The 19862-nt window shown below is 39.7% G+C and overlaps 1 protein-coding gene across 3 annotated transcripts in view; it reads left to right on the top strand.

The window, feature by feature from the left end:
• tnr (tenascin R (restrictin, janusin)) overlaps positions 1–19862 on the top strand; it is a 163026-nt gene that overhangs the window by 65024 nt on the left and 78140 nt on the right. For all 3 annotated transcript variants that reach the window (XM_047342136.1, XM_047342137.1, XM_035171572.2), the window contains exon 3: positions 4589–4642. The gene's annotated coding sequence lies outside the window, so the exon portion shown is untranslated. The remainder of the gene's footprint in view (positions 1–4588; positions 4643–19862) is intronic.

Raw genomic sequence — 19862 nt, 5'->3', positions numbered from 1 at the left:
AAGAGTCAATTTAAAGTTTCCACTTTGCTCTATGACATTCTTTCCCTCTCATTGTGTTCTGTGAGACACAATATAAAATATAAAAACTTTTTATTTTCCAGGGCGTTATGTTGAAACATGTTTGATGACACATTAACCGACTTTTCTTTTCTTGAGGAAAACTGTGACTCAAAACCCATTTTTCATCGGCATAAGGGGGTGTATGTGATGAATGGTTAGTGGGAGGGAATCCATCTGCTGCATCAACACAACGGAAATGGGATCGTCCTCTGATAAAAAGTAAAAAACAAAAGGCACACTGAGTCACAAACCTGATTCATACACCAGACCAACACACGCTGTAGGGTACAATAGTCGTTTTGTGTGTGTGTGTGTGTGTGTGTGTGTGTGTGTGTGTGTGTGTGTGTGTGTGTGTGTGTGTGTGTGTGTGTGTGTGTGTGTGTGTGTGTACACTTGTATGAGAGAGAGAGGATGTCTTTCAATCTGTGTCTCTGTCTCTCAATTTGTTTTGGTGTTTGTCTCTTACACACACACACAAAACACAAAACACAAAAAATCACAAATGGCTGTGTGCCATCCTGACTAAATACCAACAATCTATCATCTGAGATATTTCATACTTCCTCAATTCAATAAGCCAATGTGATTTATGGAGTGGCTCCAGCAGCTTTGGTATAGAATTATGTCGAGTTTTAGGAGTAGGGACAATAATACACATTAAGTTTTTAGTTCTTCTTTAGATTTATGTGCACACAAACCCCCCCCAAAAAAGTTCTGACTTTTAAACAACTCAAAGGTATTCTGAGTGTAAGGGTTGGGAGTTGCATTACTTTATATATGCAATTAAACTATTTCAAATAGAAAGATGGATCTAGGACTGTGGAGATGCCAACTTCCTGCAGAGTGTGAAGCTTTGCTCCCTCCACTCAACACGTGCTCTGCTTACTGAAAGTTCACAGATCCTCACTCTGCTCTTCACTCCAAAAATATTCACGTTCTTACATTTCCCTTAGTTTACTCATTCTTAGTTCAATACAGTTACACATGTGCACAAATATCTCACCTTACAATTAGGTTGTTGCCAGTTAAGTTTCAGTATTCAACTTACAACTCGTCAGCTCCAGTTCAACCATATTTAAGTTCTTATTGAATGAGTTATTTTTCTCCACAGTCGCCAATGTGCTGCTCATTGTGGGAACTGTTGGCTTTCTCTAAAATGTTTAAGGTCTTGACCTTCTATGTAAAGTGCCATGAGATTATGTATATTATGATTTGGCGCTATACAAATATATTTGAATTAATTTGAATATGGGTATCTTGTATGCAGCAGGTGAAAATTAACAATATAAACTGCAAAAAGAACAATAAGGTCGCCATGAACCAGAGAGTTCATTTTAAAATACGATAAAACTGAATGGTTGTATTTTAATGCGCTTCAATACAATATCAAGAAAGGAATAAATTACTGTTAACCTCAACACTAACCCTTGACGATAATGAAACAGCTTTTGATTCAGTGTAATGGGCCTTCTTATTAATTATTCTGTACTCTGTGTATAGGAACACTTAGCCAAAAGCCTTAGGAAAAACAGGAGGGATAAAGTTCTTATTATAAAAGGATATGAACATAACCTTGCACTATATGCAGATGATATTACTGTGTACCTCATAGACAATTTATTATATGCAACATTAGACAGAATCACAAATTATGTTTTCCTCTCTGGCTGTAAGCTAAATTTAAATGAGAAGAAATAGCGGTTGGTAGCAACATGGAGGGATTCAAAATAAAAACTTAAATTGGGGCAAAAATAAAGTAAATTACATGTATTTTACTGTAACAAAAGCTGGTCTGATATGTCACATGTAGTAGTATTATTTAATGTGAATTTTGGAATAGTTGGGCATCTAGAAAAACATAAAATACTTTTGAGAATATGTCCCAAAAACCTACAAAAGGAAGACCATATCTTTTTTTTTGATTCTGAGAATTACAGCTCTCGAGCTTATAAGAGGCCGGACAAATGTTTGAACCACCTCAGACAAACAAGAAGGAGAACTTTCAATATCAGCTTTAATGAAAAGTTCTAAAAAGATGGGCTCTCTTTAAATTAAGCTGAAAAAAAAAATACGGAAAAATGGAAAAGCAAATGCAGGTCTACTTTTAAAATAACATATCAAAGCATAACCATTTTCTTTCTTTAAAAGCAACATAAGACTGCTGTTTTCAAATCTGCTTTTTACCTTCCAACCATCTCTGTCCCCAGAAAGACTCACTGCTATGCAAAATATATACAATATGTGGGCACTAATCTTGCTTTATCTCACTCTCTAACATAACACAAAACAAATCTGTATTTGTATTAAGTTATTTTTTACAAGACTGGACATCAAATGATAGCAAGTAGGAACTGTGGAACAAGTTAGCAACCAGGGGACCATAAATCCCTGTGGCCTACTCCTCCACAACATAATGTGTGATTTGTAAGAATTGAAAGACTTCAGGATGTCTGTTTGCCAAAACTATGATTTCCATCCCCATTGTTATTTCATAAGAACACTTTAGCTCCATCTGTAATGCATCATCTCCAACTTTCTTTCTTCAGCTATCGTTTAGTTAGGCTCGAAGATGGAGGGAAGCAGATTATTTATGATACACATTTATTTCTGTCTTATGTCTTTTTTTTTATGCACAGGTTTTTTTGTGATAACATAATTTTTCAATGCCTGCTGGGCAGAGCAGGAACAGAGGGAACATGGTAAGATATGATGAAAAGCTTCCCTTTGTTCTGGTCTCACAGCTACAACCCAGTGTGAGGAAGTAAACAGGATCATCTGTAACTTTCTCCTCCCTCAGCGGGGCGGCGCACAGGACTAATGCAAAATGAATTCAGTTTGTGTGCATAGTAATGCAAACCATTTTTAGTGATCTAATCTGTTTGGGAGTACTCATATATTTAAATGCATCACATAATTTTCTAAATACAAGTGTGTGATGTGAAAAATGATGCTTGTGGAATCGCAATTGTTCATTCCGAGGAGATATCTTGGTAAAGGTTTGCTGATTTTATTGCAAAATGATTTAACACAAGCCTGTCCCTGCAAGAAAAAAATAATTTTCTTTTTATTCCAATTCTTGGTATCACGCTACAAGAAACTCTACCTGCTGGTGTTTTATGAGAGTTGTTGGGATTTTGGCTAAGAATACAACCTTGGTGAAAACATAACCCACAACTTCTAGGTCAGAGTACTGCCTTAAAATATTTCCTTTTCTAGTAGGTGGAGAGAAATATAGAGCTTAAAGGACAATGAGTTTTGGAAAATACATTCCCTGTGTGGATGGGAGCTCAACTTCAAGTACATGCTAATGCTGCTCTGGGTTATGCTGGTGGGTTTGTTTTAACAACTATGTAAGATTATAGATGTTCTTCTTGTGGTCAAAAAGATTCAAACAATTGTTATTCCCATGAACCTTGATGTCGTTTTTCTGTCTTAACCAAACCAAACCTCAACTGTTGTGATGGCAAATCAGAGAACATTCATGCTGCATGCGTCAATTGGAACTGTTTTGGAATTATCTCTATAATACAATTACTTTATTCAGGAGTTTACTTGGATTTATAATGGGCTTTATTGAGCGTACTATTCAAATAGTAGTATTATTCCTACTCCTTACCAAACATAATATGTAATTGTACAAATGCACAAATACATACATTTACATTTTCCAAAATCGATTTTTCAGTCTGAATTAGCATGTTGGTTTCTGTTCCCCCTGCTATGTTTAAATAACTAACAGTGGTGACCAGTTCCGTTGTTTATTTAATCATCCTTCTTCACTGGACGACACCTAAGTAAGAAGGACACAATTTTCATAGAATTTGAGATTCCTCTGAGCAGGAAACAGCCCAGTCAGCAAAGCATGTCATTTTATTACTCAGAGGGCGAGCGAGACTCCCTCACGAGCATACGGGGCTGGGTTTTGTGTTTGAGTGAGTGTGCCTCAGGAGCCGTGCTGTAACACACAAGCCTCAGCAGCACAGCAGCACGCCAGACGAAGAAAAGCAAATGAGTACTTTCTCCTTTTTCTCCGGGTTGATAGAAGAGCCTCGATATGTTCCTGTTTTTTCACAGTGGGGGGAAAGTGTATGTACTTCTGTGAGCGCTTCTGCTCGTATCTGTGTTTGAGTGCGTGGCTCCAGTTTCCCGGCAGTGCCCCACTGTTCCCCAGTGAGCCACTGGCAGCAGCGCTGGTTTGCTCTGTGACTATAAGCGCCAATTTACATTGCTAATTTACAACAACATCCTCATGCTTAAGGATAAGCACACTGCCCGGCCATAGGGGATAGAGACGACTTGAGAAGGACCAAATCTGTGTTTCTACCTGTGTGTCCGTGCGATGCTGTGTGTGGGAGTAAATAAACACTTGTGCTTCATTAGAGGTGCTACCGCATGTGTGTCTCGACAACCAAAAATTAGCATTTCAAATTATTTCGAGGGAAATGCTAAACTCTTAAGTCAGGGAGAAGGCTATTCAAATGTGTAATTGGTGTAATGCTAATTTAATCCCCCTCTCTCTCATGGACAGGTGCAGAGTCGGAGAGAGACTGGCAACACGAGAACAAAGTACTCACGGAAAAAGGTACTGCCCCCACACACAAGCGCAGACACACTCCTACGTGTTGGGACACATTAATGAACATCCATGTTCTTCCCTCTGGCTACAGTGTAATGTTCAATTTAATGCTCTAATGTTTCTTAATGACTGCTTTATGTGCACGGGCTTATTGTGCATCTATCAACCTGAAGCACATCTAATCAGACAATTAGCCCTCATCCTGGGCTAATATCCATGTTTGTATTCATCACCTTAACTGGTTTTCTAAAAGGAACACAAATAGATTGTCACTTCTCTGCCACACTCACATCGATACAGACACAAATACAAAACGGAGATTGTCCTGGTCAGACACGTTCACAACATCAGGAACATTTCTGTAACATTCAGTCGAGGGGTGGTGCCTGGGTACAGCGTGAAGGAGGCAGGACAAGATGTTTAAATTCCCTTATCACCCAAGCTCTCTCAGATCTCATTGCCTTTTAATGTTGACGTCTTCATCTGCGTCTTCTACGTGTGTGGCTCCTGATATATTTGTCTTCCTCCAGTTTCATGTCTGTCGTGTGTTAGAAACGTCATCAACACGCCCACTTGCTCATTGTAAATTTTCTAGACATGGTCCTGCTGTATTCTCAGCTGACTCGCGTGGAACTTTCATCGGACATTTTCACTTGCGTTTGTCGAGAGAATTTCGGGAAAATGCACGGAGCACCAAACATGGACATTAGCGTTCTCACATACAGCCCCTCCGGAAATATTCAGGAAAGTGTCTGCACGTTTGAAAGCAGCTTCAGTGTTTGTCCGGACAAGCGGAGGCAAGAATTGAATCCTGTTTTCATCATCTTTTTATTGATCGTTTACTCTGAGTCTGCTCCAAACTAAATAACACCACGTCCAAGGAGTCGATGTAGAAATAATATCCATATTTCTTTTACATTTCCCATGCAACCAATTGATTATTTCAATCAACCAACATTTACTCTGCTTGACTACAGCCCTGTTATGAATTGCAGGAAGTTTGGAGTCAATGTTTCCTGCTGGGTGTTAATAGTTGCGTGTTACTGTTTGTATAATGTAGTGTGTGGGAGTAGTAAACATCTCTGCCCTGTTAGAGCTGCTCTGAAAGCGTGTGCGTCATCATAAGCTTACTGGCACAAAATAAAGAAACCATTTCCACCTGCTCAGGCCACCTGTTATCAGAATCACACATGCAAAGAAGAAGAACACCAAACCCCAGCCCTCTGTCATCTTGATGTACATTTTACATTCACTGTACGTCCACTTTATCGCACATAACATAAAATAGAACTGCTGTAATTAGCAGAGAGTCTGTCCTGGGTTCGATAACTTTAATGGGTTATTCATGTTCCAGCATTAGCATCGATACGTGCATTTCATCTGCACTCACTGATTTGGGAATACGCAGCACTGCTCTGCCTAATTACACATGGGTTAAACAGATTGGGTATCTTCATCTGTTAATTAAATTTTCAGCCCTGGGATCTGAAAAAAATAGGTGCATGACCCCGATGTGCTTATTTACACGTCGGACTGGTGGGATATTCGTCACAGATTTCAGTATAGAGTGGGGCAGGTGTCCTCAAAATCCCCAAACCCCAAAACAACATTTTTCTCTGGATAATGAAAGTAAAGCTTTTAGTTGTATCAACAGGATTATTGTGGAGAGCTCTCAGTTAATGCTCCATGACTACTGCTTATTACAGCCTTTGCCGTGGGGACATTATTGTATGCATATTAATGACTAAATTTAACGCAACCTTCACCAAGTTCAAAAAATGTCCACAGATAATACAAAAAAATATATGCAACTTATTGCAGTGTGTCGTAATATTGTAATAATAACAGTGAAATGACTCAATGACGTGAGATGCTCTACATTATTCATTTTCATGAGATGTTCCATTGCATCCAACACAACAACCTCTGTACCTTGTGTGTGTAAATCATTAGATGTGATTTGTCCATGGACCTTTGAGCCGGTTTGATTGCGTCATCTCATATGGTTTGTTCTTCACCAGAGGTCAAAGCCAAAAACAACGTCGTCATTCTGGGATGTGGTGTGTCTGCAAAAATATTACACATTTATTATCCGCAGAGGAGAGTTTAGTCTTGGAGCGAACAAAGGAGGCTGTCGTGGGACAAAGTATCTTCATCATCTTAATGGAATACTGAGAGCCCGTTGATAGCAGCAGCAGTGAGAGAGGGAGAGAGAGAGAGAGAAAGGGGAATTGCAAAGACGTAGAGTAATAATTGAGATAAACAGAGAAAACAAAATAGAGGAAGTGATATGGTGACTGTCACTTTGTCACCGTTGTTGTTCTAATTCCGACTCTTCCACTGATTAAATAGATTTACTGGCTCTTACTGTCATTAAACACGAGAAGGCCAGCCCTCTGCAGCGCTAGACGCAGTTTGGCATCTATCCACCTACTTGACATCATGTGGTCAAGCATGTAAAACATATTGTGTTCAAATTGTGAAAAACACGCCCCCGCATTACAAATTAGAAAAAGTGGCATGAGATTATAGATACGGATGCAGCGACACACATCACCTCACGTGTGACGTCAAGGGGAAGCAGATGCAAAAAACAATAGAGTGGCATGGAGCAACCACTTGTAATAGGTTGCTCTAATATTACTGAACAGAAGCACAAGGCTGAATGAGTCGGGATGAGAGACATGATCAACGTGGGTTATCTAATCTTCAGGGGAGATTTTACAATATCTGTTAACATTAGCACACTAGCTACCGTTCACCTCCGAATGTTTACCATTGCTTTGCAGTATGTTGGCTGCTCGGCTCTCTCTGTCTCTCTGATTGGCTGTTTTGGTTCCTGCTCGGAAAGTACTGACGTAATCGTCCTGATTTTAAGTCTTAAATCTCAAACATGTTTGACCCCAATGATTCTGCGGACGTTAAAGAGTGGCCCCTCGCACTTCACACATCATTTTCAGATTAGATCAGATAATCTGGAGTCAACATTGGCACCGACCAAGGTTCTTTGAATCGGGGTTAAATCAGCCCGAAATTCCTGTAGTCTAAGGGCCAGCCCAAGGTTTTCTTATTGATCTTAGCTTCTGGCTAATAGCAGAATGAACACATCTGTAGTATAAGTAAAAAAATGTAAGGTTATTGAAACAGGTTCATGGATAAGAAGCTGAATGTCGGGAGCATAAGAAGGAAAAACACAAATACTAAGTGAGGACCAAAAGCAGGGCAGAGAAAGAATCAGCATTTAGGTGCAGGTGAGTGACAACAGTAGAAGCCTGTGTGCTCATGTTTCCAATGGGGATTATGGTCCGTTTGCCTGTGTCAATTCTGATAATGGCAGCGCTGCCAGTAGACAGGGCTGCAACCAGAAGGAAAACAGACACACACACACACACTGCTTATTCTGAAGAGGTGTATTCAGCACATGCAGCCTCGTATCGATGCATCTGGTCAGACCTCTGAATTATTTGACAGGGCTCAGAAATTCAACACAGAGACAGATTCAGCTTTTAGAGTAAAACTTTGTCCCACCCAAACATAGTGTGCAGAGACTGTACTGTCACACATAGCCAATCAAACTGCTACGTTGTGGCTGTAATGTGGCAGCAGTGTAGGAGTGCGTCGTCACTACGGGAGAAAAAATTGTGAATAACACAGAAAATCATATGCAACAAATCCCCACAGACTATAAACTGCAATATAAGGACAGACAGACCCTGGAGAAGTGCTTAAAAATCTCTGAATGTGAAATTCTTTTATATTCCACTGACACCAGTTGGATTTAACCACGTACGTCTGAGGAGTTAAAGTATACAGATTTTTCTGACGTTTTGCGTTTGAGACAGCTTTTGGGATATGATGGATCATGAATCTTGTTTCAACTGTTTTGTTTTTCAAATCTTATTTGTCATTTCACATTTTTCAGTTCAGATGAGCTAAAAGATAATCTGTGAATTATGCTGAAAGTGTTTGTGCTTATCCTGTTGCTTACCATTTTGACAGATTTCTATCAATCCTATGGCAGCAAAATAAACACTGAAAAATAATATGTATCTTTAAGTGTTTTTTTAAACATAAAAACTCGATATATATTTATATATAGAGAGAGAATTTTAAAAGCTCCAACTGTAAATACAGACAAGGGCAAATATAGGTTGGACAGTGGCTTCAAACAATGGTATAAATGCATTAGTTAAGAAGATAAATTGCTGAAATATGAAATGATCCCTCAATGATCCCTTAATGATCCTTTAATGAAGCAGACTTGTCTGTCTGACTATAAATCAGGATTACTCAAAAACTACTCAACAGATATCCATGAAATATCTGTTTTGCAGCAAGGTGAACAGGTGAATCTAGTTGGGGTTTTTTTTAACCATGAGCACCCTTCTAGTTTTTCAACGTCCTTAAAAATGTGTCCGGAAATGTGGCAAAAAAAAGCTTTTTGAAATGTAACATTTCCTCTCAAACATAGCAGCACCGACATCGGAGTCTCACTGTCCAACATAAAGGAGGTTTTAACTGTTACCCTGGTGACTTTATAACCAAACCATCAACTTTTTCTACAATCGTCCCACAACAAGTTCCACTCCAAAGAGCTATCTTATAATCACTTGGAAAAAATAACTTTTTCCATAGACGTTGCTTGTTATTTATAGCTGCTCCCTTACTGGTGAGATTTAATTCCATCTCTACTTTTGCTCGGTTCAGACGTTTGCTGCAGAAAACTGTCAGAGTAGTCTGTCACTGTGACAGGCTCTCCGCTAATGAACTGGACCTTTGTATCTCCTCCTCACCAGGCTATTCCTGGAACTGATAGCATCGCAGCCTGATGTCTCGGTACAGAGATGCAGCCGAGATAACCCATTCAGTCTGACCTCACCTCCCTCTGTACTAGAAGTTTTGCCAATTCAACCCTGTGTTAGCTCCATCAATACTGGATGTCCTAACAGTATGACCCAACCTCTTAAACATGAGTTTTCCTGTAAAATATTTATTGTGCTGCCCGAGTTACTTTCAGTGTGTTTAGAAGTAGAAACAATATCCTTGTACCATATGAGTACTGGAAAAAGTCTGAAAATGAATTTAGAAAGTTGACAAAAAAACTCTCAATTCATGATCGGTGCAGAGAAGAGGATAAACACAGATTACGAACGCAATTCCCTTTTGTACAGGTTGTACAATTTTCATAGCACAGAAAATGTACCTTTCAAGCAAAACCAAAAGAAAATATCTAAATTGCAACAGAACACACACTTTCTAAAAAGATAAAGCACAAAGCAATCACAACAACAACAGACCCATCACAGAACAGCATTCAGTACCTTCAAGTAAGTTTTTGATAGAGTTTGGCTTGATCTCATTAGACAAGTGTTTGAACGAGCCCTGATGGAGAAAGCTTAATAGTCCGCAGTCGTCCGTCTGGACTGTAAAATGACTAGTGTGCAGTGCTGCCTCGGGAATTCTCGCTGTGCTTGAGCTCATAGGGGCTTAAAAGCTCAAATAAAGCCAGGCGTGAGTCCAAGATGAGTCTTAAAGGTAATGAATAACATTTCTAGATGAGTCCATCATTGCACCAGGTGCCAGTGAAGTCATGGCAACAGGCAGTCTTCTATGAGAGCAAGCTTTCTGACAATCTCAGGTAAAGCCACCCTTAAAGATGGATGAATCCTGGATATATATGATGATAAAATGCATTTAATCCAACAGCTTCTTCAAACACTGGAACCCACAGATTCAACCTGAAGAAAGTCAATAGTGGCTTGTGATTGACAAAGGTCTTGACCAATCACATTACTTATCTACATCTCATGGTTAAAACTCTTCATATTGTCCCGGTTATTAAGGCCTGACCAAATCTCAGTTTTATACTTAATCAGTAAGTAAAAGTCTTTCCAATCGTAGCTTGATCAACAATTTGCATTTTACATTGTGACGCGAACATCTTTGGTTGCAATATTGTGTCAGTTCTAGGGGAAATATTTTGTGATAAAATAATTATTCTAGCAAAATAATATATGTAAGAAGTATTTTTACAGAAGTAGTCAACTGATTCTTCACTTTATGTTACAGACAGGTGATATTTGTGTCATTCCAGTAAAAGTAAACACCATCAGTCCCATTACAGCCAGTAACTGGTTTAAATGTTGTTTCTGATCGGTGTATGGTACCTACATAAAACACATCAAACAGCCTGTCAGTTTGTCACGCTCTTTTAGTCCCCCGCCAACCTTTCCCTCTTCTTTCACTGAAATCTCTGCCCCTGTCTTTTTGCTCAGGCGTGACCTGAAACAAAAGAGAAAACAAAGGACAAAAAAAGTTAAAAAACCTGCCATTTGTCACCTCATGAACTGCTGCTGTCTGCTGCTGCCCCCCGTCGAGGAGGCCGTTTCTCCCATTTCATCTTCCCCTTTCAAAGGCTTCTGTTTGTTGAGGGACAGAAGTGACAACACAGCCTCCTGTACCTCTCCTATACAGTAAACAGGTCACCCTCCTCCTCCCACCTGCGCTATCTGTTTCTTCTCCTTCCTCTATGATGTGAATGTGTGTTGAAATGACACAAAATGTAGCAGCAGTCCAATTCCATAAGCTGTGCGGAGACGATAAAGCCGACTCCGAGGGATCAGAAGGATTGACACGTTCCTCTGTTGGTGCTGTCTGTTCGATGCCACCGCGGCAAGGGAAGAAGTGCTCCCGGCGCTCAGTGGGGATTGTATTCAATTACTAAATAAACAGCTCAATAGCATAGAAACACAATGTGTGGTTATTTTAAAGCCTGTGCGGCATTATGTTTTATTGACAGAGATTATTACGCTTATCGCCTTCTGTTTGTTGTGACTTTTTCTCACGTTGATGAAAACCTGTTTCTAAATCTGGTGTTAAAATGAGGAAATATAAATAATACAGTGCAGATATAATAATTTTCACCTTTTACACATGTTGGAACAATATTGTCAAAGATGTTTGTGAATGGTACGGTCCATGACAGGTTTTACTTTAATTCATTATCTTTGGAATATGCCATTAGCCAGCCAATCTTCTTGTACCTGATAAGCCTCTTCTTTTCTTTCTCATGAACATTTTTGGTGTCTGTCATCTTTAAGTTAAACTCATGCCACAGCAGAAGAAATATCTCAAAGTGTCTGTTTACCATTTGATACAGTTAGTTCTACGTCCTGTCGGTTTGATTGGTTTGCAAAGGTTCGCACCTGTAACTTTCCTAACTTCCTGCAATTGGTTCAAAGTCCAAACTACCCAACAAAATGTTTCCACACTGCAAATGATCCAAACCATTGTTGGTTTGATTCATGGTTTGGTTGGACAAAATTTGAATCCGTTGGTCTGGTCCGTAGTCTAACGCACCTGCTCTTTTGTTCGGACTAAACTTCTACATACGAAGGTCCAGGTAGTTGTGAAAGTTCCCTGAGAGAACTTAGGCTTCTGCAATTCCTCCTAGCATCATTTCGAGACTTGTGGAAATCTGGCCCGTGATGGGATACTTTGACCAATCACAGGGCAGGTCAGTGAGAGGATGCTCTTATCGGCTATTCTACTTAGCATCTGCCCGTGCACGTCCCTTAAAAAGCCTGCCCCTTAGTAAATTGTGGAAAATCCTACAGGAGAGGTCACTATGACAACGGCCAAAGCAACCCCAAAAAAGAAACCCTGAATTATCGAATAAAAGAGTCTAAATTAGAGTTGGACAGTGAATGGCATGATCATGCCGCGTGTGCATATAAAGCGAATGCATCTGGCTCAGGACAGGCTCTATCTAAAACGCTGCTATTCAACGTCCTGGGAATGAGACTCAACAATCATCTTTCTTTCTAGTGATCCCACCTACTGCACCGTTAAGGCTTCAAATAAGAACATGTATATAAACAAATTACATAAACACATATTTCAGTTTGTTTTGGTCTGAGCTGAATGTAATTGAAAATCAAAGAAACTTTAGGTTTATTTTACTCGCACCATCTGGCTTCATGTTTCTTTATTTAAATATTCTTTTGTCCACTCTTAAAATGACCAGCAGGCATCTCTGAAATAGAAAATGAGTTTGCTAAAAGCCATGCATTGTGTCAGAATAGAATAGAGGAGCGGTGGGTATTCAGCTGCAGCAGACAGAGAGCGAGAGAGAGCGAGAGAGAGCGAGAGAGAGAGAGAAAGAGAGAGAGAGAATCTATTCAATTCCTCCTGACTCATAGCTGGCTGAACTCAAAAAGGACTTAAGCATTTTCCTCCACTCTCGACATTTTTACTGTCCTCTCACGCGCTTTCATCCGTCTGTTCTGTCTCCTGTGCTCTTTTTCTAGATCTCTCTCGTCTTTTCTGTCTTCTCCCTCTGGTCGCCTTTCATCTCATTTAGTCTCTCCCACTTTTGACTCATGCTCTCATGCTGTCTCTCTGACTGTCTGTCATTCTGCTTTTTGTATTCGGTCTCTTTCCCCCCCCCCTGTCGTCATTCCTCATTTTAACTTTAATAAGCAAATTCCAGATGTGTCGTGTGGCCTCTGCTGAGGCTAAACAAGAGACAAGCAGAAAAGACCAGAGTCAAGTGAAAGAGAGGAGTGAGTCAGAGTCGAGGCCAAACCAAAAAAAGTTTAGATGGAGTCGAGAAGTTGTTCAAATACATGTAATTATGTTAGATAATTTGAGAAATTTGAGTTAAAGATAGAGATAATTTGAATACTCTCTCAAGACCAACCATAGACATTTTTTGTTACCTGATCTTTTGAGTGTCAACTACAGCACAAACCTTAGAGAATTACTCAGCAAACCAACAGTTGTTTACTCTCTTCCAAAGAAGCGCCCAGACTGCAAGTTGCAATTGAAAAAGACAGGAAACCACAAACCTCTTTTAATTGGTTGCACTTGTCGTTTTGTGTGTTGTCTCTCACAGACCGAGGCCAGAGGTTGGATGTGTAAGATGCTCTTCTAACACCTTTTTATCTTTTGAAAAAATCCCCTGGCAGGATTTCTCCATGGTCTATAGGCACACTTATGCTGTCTTTAGGCACGAACTGTCACTGAGTACATACTAACAAGGGTCCTTTAGGGTGGTTGTTAAGCAATAAATTCACTTAAAGCTAAGAATTTCAGATTAAGTTTATGTAAAATACAAAATCATAATTTTGCTAATTGGCTTAAATATTTTTTTCTTGTAAACGCGATAACCTAAGAGCAATACATAGGAGAGATGTCTTACTTACATCACAGAGTAGATGATCTAATCAGATTTAGTTGTGCCTTGCTGCATAAATGTGCATATAAATCAGATAAAGTGTATTTTTTGTGGCTGCTTTCTTGATGACACCAGCAGTACTGTGAGCATATGTCTTCTTGTTGTCAGGGAGCTCATGGAGGGACATAAGGCGAGCCAAGTGCCTCTTGTTAGTTTGTATAGGAGCTTGGAGCTCTATGGCTCAGAGCTATTTCAGGCTGGAGCTACATAGAGGATATTTAGAAACATAAATCATCGTGCTTTTTTGGTCTCTGGAGGGTATTTGCAAAGTACAGAATACAAAGATGAAAAGTCCAGTGATACCTGAAGTGATCAGTAATCAAACAATGCAATGCTTGTTAAACAAATATCCAAGCACATTTATTTTGTGTTCAAAAATGCAAGTAGACAATCAGAACCTTTGCAGCAGTAATTGTCATGTTGTCATCGATGTTTAATTTGATTGTAGAACATTTTTAATCATTTGTCAAAAGGAATATGGATTTTATTATTTATGTAGATCCATTCAAGCTGCATTTAATGGTAGTTAAGAACATTTTTGTATCAGCTAAACACATGTGGCCACAGAGTCCCATATGGAGGGAGTGACAATTCAATTTTACCTTTATTTATTTGCCCTTTTTTCTTGTTCGAAAAAAATAGTAAAATATGTCTTAGAATCAAAATGTAAACATCAGTGTTTTAGATTAAAAGGTAAACTCCTGTAATCAAAGTCAAATACCGTCCAGCACTTCTGTACTGCACGTTGCCTCAGCTCTTTCCGAGAGCATTTGTTTACATCTTCCCTGATAAATGGATCACAGTGTGCAGCATGCAGACATCAACGGCCTGAGGTTGTATATTTGCTTTAGAATGGAATCCATTTCTTGGTCCCATCTTTGCTCCGAAACAACCCCGAGACTCAGGAAAAGGACTTGTGCAGCCCTCTGGTTTGGAGGAGCAGCTCATGAACAGAGCCCAATGGTCCTGAAAGACAAGGCAATTTGGCCAGAGTGATGGGAATAATGAGAAAAGCATCGTAATGTTACCAGAGTCCAATTACCAAGGTGGAGAGAGAGCAGGAGAGAGACCGAGCGAGCTAAAGAGAGAAGCAGGGACAGAAAAGGAATAGAGGAATGCAGGAGACAGGAGAGCGAGTGAGCGATCACCCACGCAGAAAGACCTGGTATTGGTTTTGTGTTCATGTTGAGGTGGCTGCACATTAACTTGTGCAAATGGAGGTTATGGCTTTACTTCCATAGGGCGAGCAAGGAGGGGATAACAGGGCTGCTGCCAGAGAAAGAGAGAGAGAGAAAGAAATGAAAGTAGCAGAGAGAAAATTCAACTCTTTCCAACACTACAGTAGACTGTGGGACTTTCAGCCGCGGATACGTTATTACACATCATTATACAACACATTACCGTGCACAGTGGGAAAATATGTAAACTTTCACAGAGAGATAAAAGGAGATGGGGGAAAAAGACAAAAAAGAGATAATGAAATAATGAGAGCGGCGAATAAGAGAAGACAGACCACGAGAGAGCAAGGTGAATAATATCATGACTGTTAAAAAGTGCGAGTACAGTAGAATATCCTCCTTTTCTTCTGACTCCACGTTGTGACACAGCGGCGAGATGCTGCAGAGCAGGGACAAGAAATTCAGCAGATGGATGTTTTTGACCCCAGGCCTGAGAGCGACATCCAGCCCACAGCATCTTACACCAGCACTCGATGCCTCCCTTCGCAGTGATTGCTCATGATCACAGCGTCTCTCTGACCGACTGTGTGACTCTTGTGTGGCAGCAGCTGGAGATAGCCGTCGCAGCTGGATTACAGGACACAAACGCTTCATAAATGTTTCCTCCTCTCGTCTCGTGAAAAAGGGATGGCGAGGGCTAACCGCTCCCGAGGCTAACTTACCTGCTCTCGCTACGAGCCCCTCCCCTGGGGGCAACGACGCGGAAAGAGACCGCATACACAGATTGAGATGTATGTGTACAGGGAAGACAGCGAGCACTTAGTCGGGAGGCAACAGTTTAAAAAAGCCCTGTGGCAACGGAGAGTCGAGGGAGACACATACACAGTGAGAGTTAATGAAGCTTTTCAGTGCATATCCCTCCATAATCTAATGGGCATGTTAATCTCTTGTGGGTCCCTAACTAATAAAACACACACACACATGCCCACGCACACATTTTTACAGCGAGACTGTGATCACGAGCAGAGAGTGGGAAGAGGCATTCAGTGACTGCTTCTCGTTTCATGATTCAGCTGCTGGATGAGAGAGAGAGGCTTATTTAGCTGTTTGTTCTTTTTCTTCAACTTTTCTTTTTGTGTCTCTTAGACTTTTTGTCCCCACTTGTTCATTATTAAATCTCAAAAGTCATTTCCCTGTAATTATTTCGGTGCATATTATATATATTATATTTTTCAGCATACTATTTCTCTCTGTTCATATATAGTCTTGCATGGGCTGTCCCTCCATTCCCTCCCCCCCTATTTACTACTTTATTCTTTCCACGCTAAACTCTCCTGTGTCTTTTACAATTTGCATGAAATATAGTTAGTGCATCAATAACTCATCTGTGGGGGATAATTATGGATTTTGGGGAAGGGGGGGTTGTGCTCACAGCAGCTGTTAATGCTCTTGTGGTAATAACAACCTGTCGTCTTTTTTGTTGTTGGCTTCCTGCAACAGAGCCATTAAAGACAGCTCTTTACACCTCCAATGAAAGAATGAGGCGTCCGGCCTCATAATGGCCTGATGCGTGGTTCTGTTGATACTTGCGTGGCCTTTTTTCCCTTCCATTCAAAACCACAGTAAAACATTAACTTAAGTAAACTTAAGGTTTCTCAGAAACCTGGGTATAAAACGGAGCCTGTGGTTTGGTAACATAACGTCTCTTTTCAACAACAGTAATAATAGCATCTGTGAAAAGGGCAACAAAATGTACATGTGTGCTGTGTTTAGTGACACGCTCCATTTTCATGTAATGAATTATTTGACATTGTTTAACATGCTTTTCATTAAAGGTAGCAAAAGGGTGGCTAGGTACTATTTCTGTCTGCTCAAAGAAAAAAAAAAAGATTCTCTTCTATATTATTTTGTCTTAAATTCCCATGAAAGCACTGAATCCAACAATGATGGATCCTAATTAAAGTGGTGACAAGGAGTGTAAATCTGGCTCTATTTATTTATTTATGCATCTATTTTTTCAAATGATCAATTAGCTGATTGGCCTGTAGGATCTCAGGAACTAGTCTTAGATGAACATCATAACTTCCCAGTATCCGAGGTGTCTTCAAATTGCTTTTTTTGTATTTGATCAATATTTAGTCTATTACAGCCCAATGCAGCCAGACTGTTACAAAGTTAGGGGAACGAAACTGAATCAGCTATCCTCCTACTTGAGGGACCAACAGTCAATGGCTCCTGTTAAACATGCTTGATGAGAAACGTGACCATGGCTCAATGCATCGAATCTGCAGACAGGGTCAAGAGGTTCAGTTAGTGCTTCAGTCAGTTAGTTGTGTGATCTGAGGAAAGATGCAGTTGTTGCCAGACAAAAGATGCGGTTATTGGAGGAACAGAAATAATGCTGTCATTTGTAGAGAAAGTAAGATAAAGAAAATAAGCTTAAGAGGTCAAGGGAAAACAACCAGGGAGGAGAGACACGGGGAAAAGACGTAAGAGCTCAGTGAATCATATCTAGATAACTCAAGAAACATGACGGTGGCATCAAATTCACATGGAAAAAAATAAGCATCCACTAAGATTGTACACCAAAGTCTGCTGTCAATCAGGCACTGATAACTACTGGACCCAATCACAACACAGATTTTGGTGCCTGAGCTATATATGAAATAGTTGCTCTGCTAACAGGCAATATAAAAAACACCACACAAGCCCGGTTAGCATCATACTTAACTCTCTACATGGCTCAAGCAGGCCCAAAGCTGAGCAATCGAAAGTGTGGCTGAAATTCAAGCGAAAGAGTTTCAACGCCAGGACCTGCAGCAAAAAGCAATTCCATGCAAAGAGGAGAAACAACAAATTTTAAAGCAGAGGGGTGAAACATCGCCACATACTTGTATCCACAGCATAATACTAATGTCATGCCTCAAAGAATTACATACCACCCACTGCTAGGTAGGTAGATTAAAGTGTTCAAAGTGTGTATGTCAAGGTTAAACAGGCCAACATATAATCCACAATGTGGGGTAAATAAGTCTTTAAATCAGGATCTGTTTGTAAGCACGAGGCTTGCTTGATAAAGCCAAAGAGCATCGTAAACCTATACTGCAGAGTGAGCTTTTGACCTGGTGTGTGCAAACACAAAATCCGGTAATCCCTAAAGGGAGATTTGCATTGGACTGCCTGATTGTTATAGACACTGTTCCTTCTCTACCTCTCCACACTCTGCACTGCTTTATAAGTAAGTGAGTTACCAAAATGCCAAAAGGACCCAGTTAGGACAATGATGCCTTTATTTGTTGATGAAGTTTCTGTGCACTGTTCTAGCTTTTAAGAATGGATAATGAATCCAATGTCAGTTGAATTGACTTCATCAACTACAACTATAGTTCAACTATGTCCATGGAAATGTCAAAATCAAAGAAATTTACTTTTCGCTTCACACAATAAATATAGTGCATCTGGTGCCTGTGCATTGTCGTATGTTGCAGCTCCAATGCTATTGCAAATATTATTATTATTATTATTATTATTATTATTATTATTACTTATTTTCCTTTATGGAGTATGATATTTGTATCATCTATAGCACGTTTCAGTTTCCTCAGTCTTTTCCCATCTTTCTTGTGTGTTAATGTTTCAGATACATTTTGTGCATAATTTGTCATTTGTACCTCTGTGGGGGATGTTTGTGAAAGATGAGAACCCATTTTTATGGTATTAGTCTGCAAGAGTTTAATTGACTCTGAGAAGGAAGCAAGCTCAGTAGTTTGATGTAGAAATTCTGATTGTTTTTCTTGTCCGGGTTCATATTTGTTCGATATTTGCCATTGATTTGTTTCACCCAGGATTTGTACAGATACTGAACCTGCTCCTCAGTAACTGCATTTAGACCTTAAGAATAATTGAATATATCATGTTCAGATACAAACCAGATTGTAAGTAGTTTTTTCGTCATACCTTTATAATACAATTCTCTTAACTATACGACCAATATACAGTAGTGGAGCTGATGAAATGACTCGTCAATACAACAAAGACTTTGATTAGTATTACATCACTCGTTTTTTTAAATGAAATTCTCTTTTCATTTATCGTCTCACCTGCCCAGTAAAAGCACATTGTGGATGAAAGAGAAAGATATTGTCAAAGATTCAAGACAGAACAAAAAAATCAAAAACTCCCTTTAGAGAGATATAGAATCTAACAAAGATGAATAAAGTTTGAAAGACGAGATCAAAGTGATTTTTTTTTTTTTTTGTACATCAAACTTTTAAGCATATGGGTTTTTTTGTGAATCTCTTTGCAGCTGGGATATTCTACAGAGCGGCCCCCTTTGTGTAGGCTGAATATTTTAGCTTTTCCCTTTGTGACATGGCATAAAGTGCCCTGATGGTTTTAATTATAATTGGAACAGGCAGTTTCATTTTTGCCTGGCAGGGGGTGAACTCGTATGAATTCTGCCAAGAAAACGACCAGGAAATACACAAAGTGACAGCACTGTTTCAGAGCTTTCTCAAAGTCATTAAATTTATATTTTCTACGTGCCCAGAATATTTAGCTTGAACACACATCCACTCTATTTGCCATGCAGCTAAATTACTTCACAAAGGTTTTTTTTTATACTTACACCTTTAGAAAGCTTCTCTAGATTGAGAAGCGGCATGTTGACGGATCTAATTACCCTGAAGGCGACTGTTATTAAAATGAAAGGCAGGAACCACTTAATCCATGACGCTCAGTGTGTTGTTCAGTGCCCATGCACACATGCTGGTGCATATTCGCGGCTGTGATCATGTCATTTGACGTGCAT

The sequence above is a fragment of the Hippoglossus stenolepis genome, chromosome 11 (genome assembly GCF_022539355.2).
Source record: "Hippoglossus stenolepis isolate QCI-W04-F060 chromosome 11, HSTE1.2, whole genome shotgun sequence".
Classification (NCBI taxonomy): Eukaryota; Metazoa; Chordata; class Actinopteri; order Pleuronectiformes; family Pleuronectidae; genus Hippoglossus; species Hippoglossus stenolepis.
This window is presented reverse-complemented; position numbering and strand designations above follow the sequence as displayed.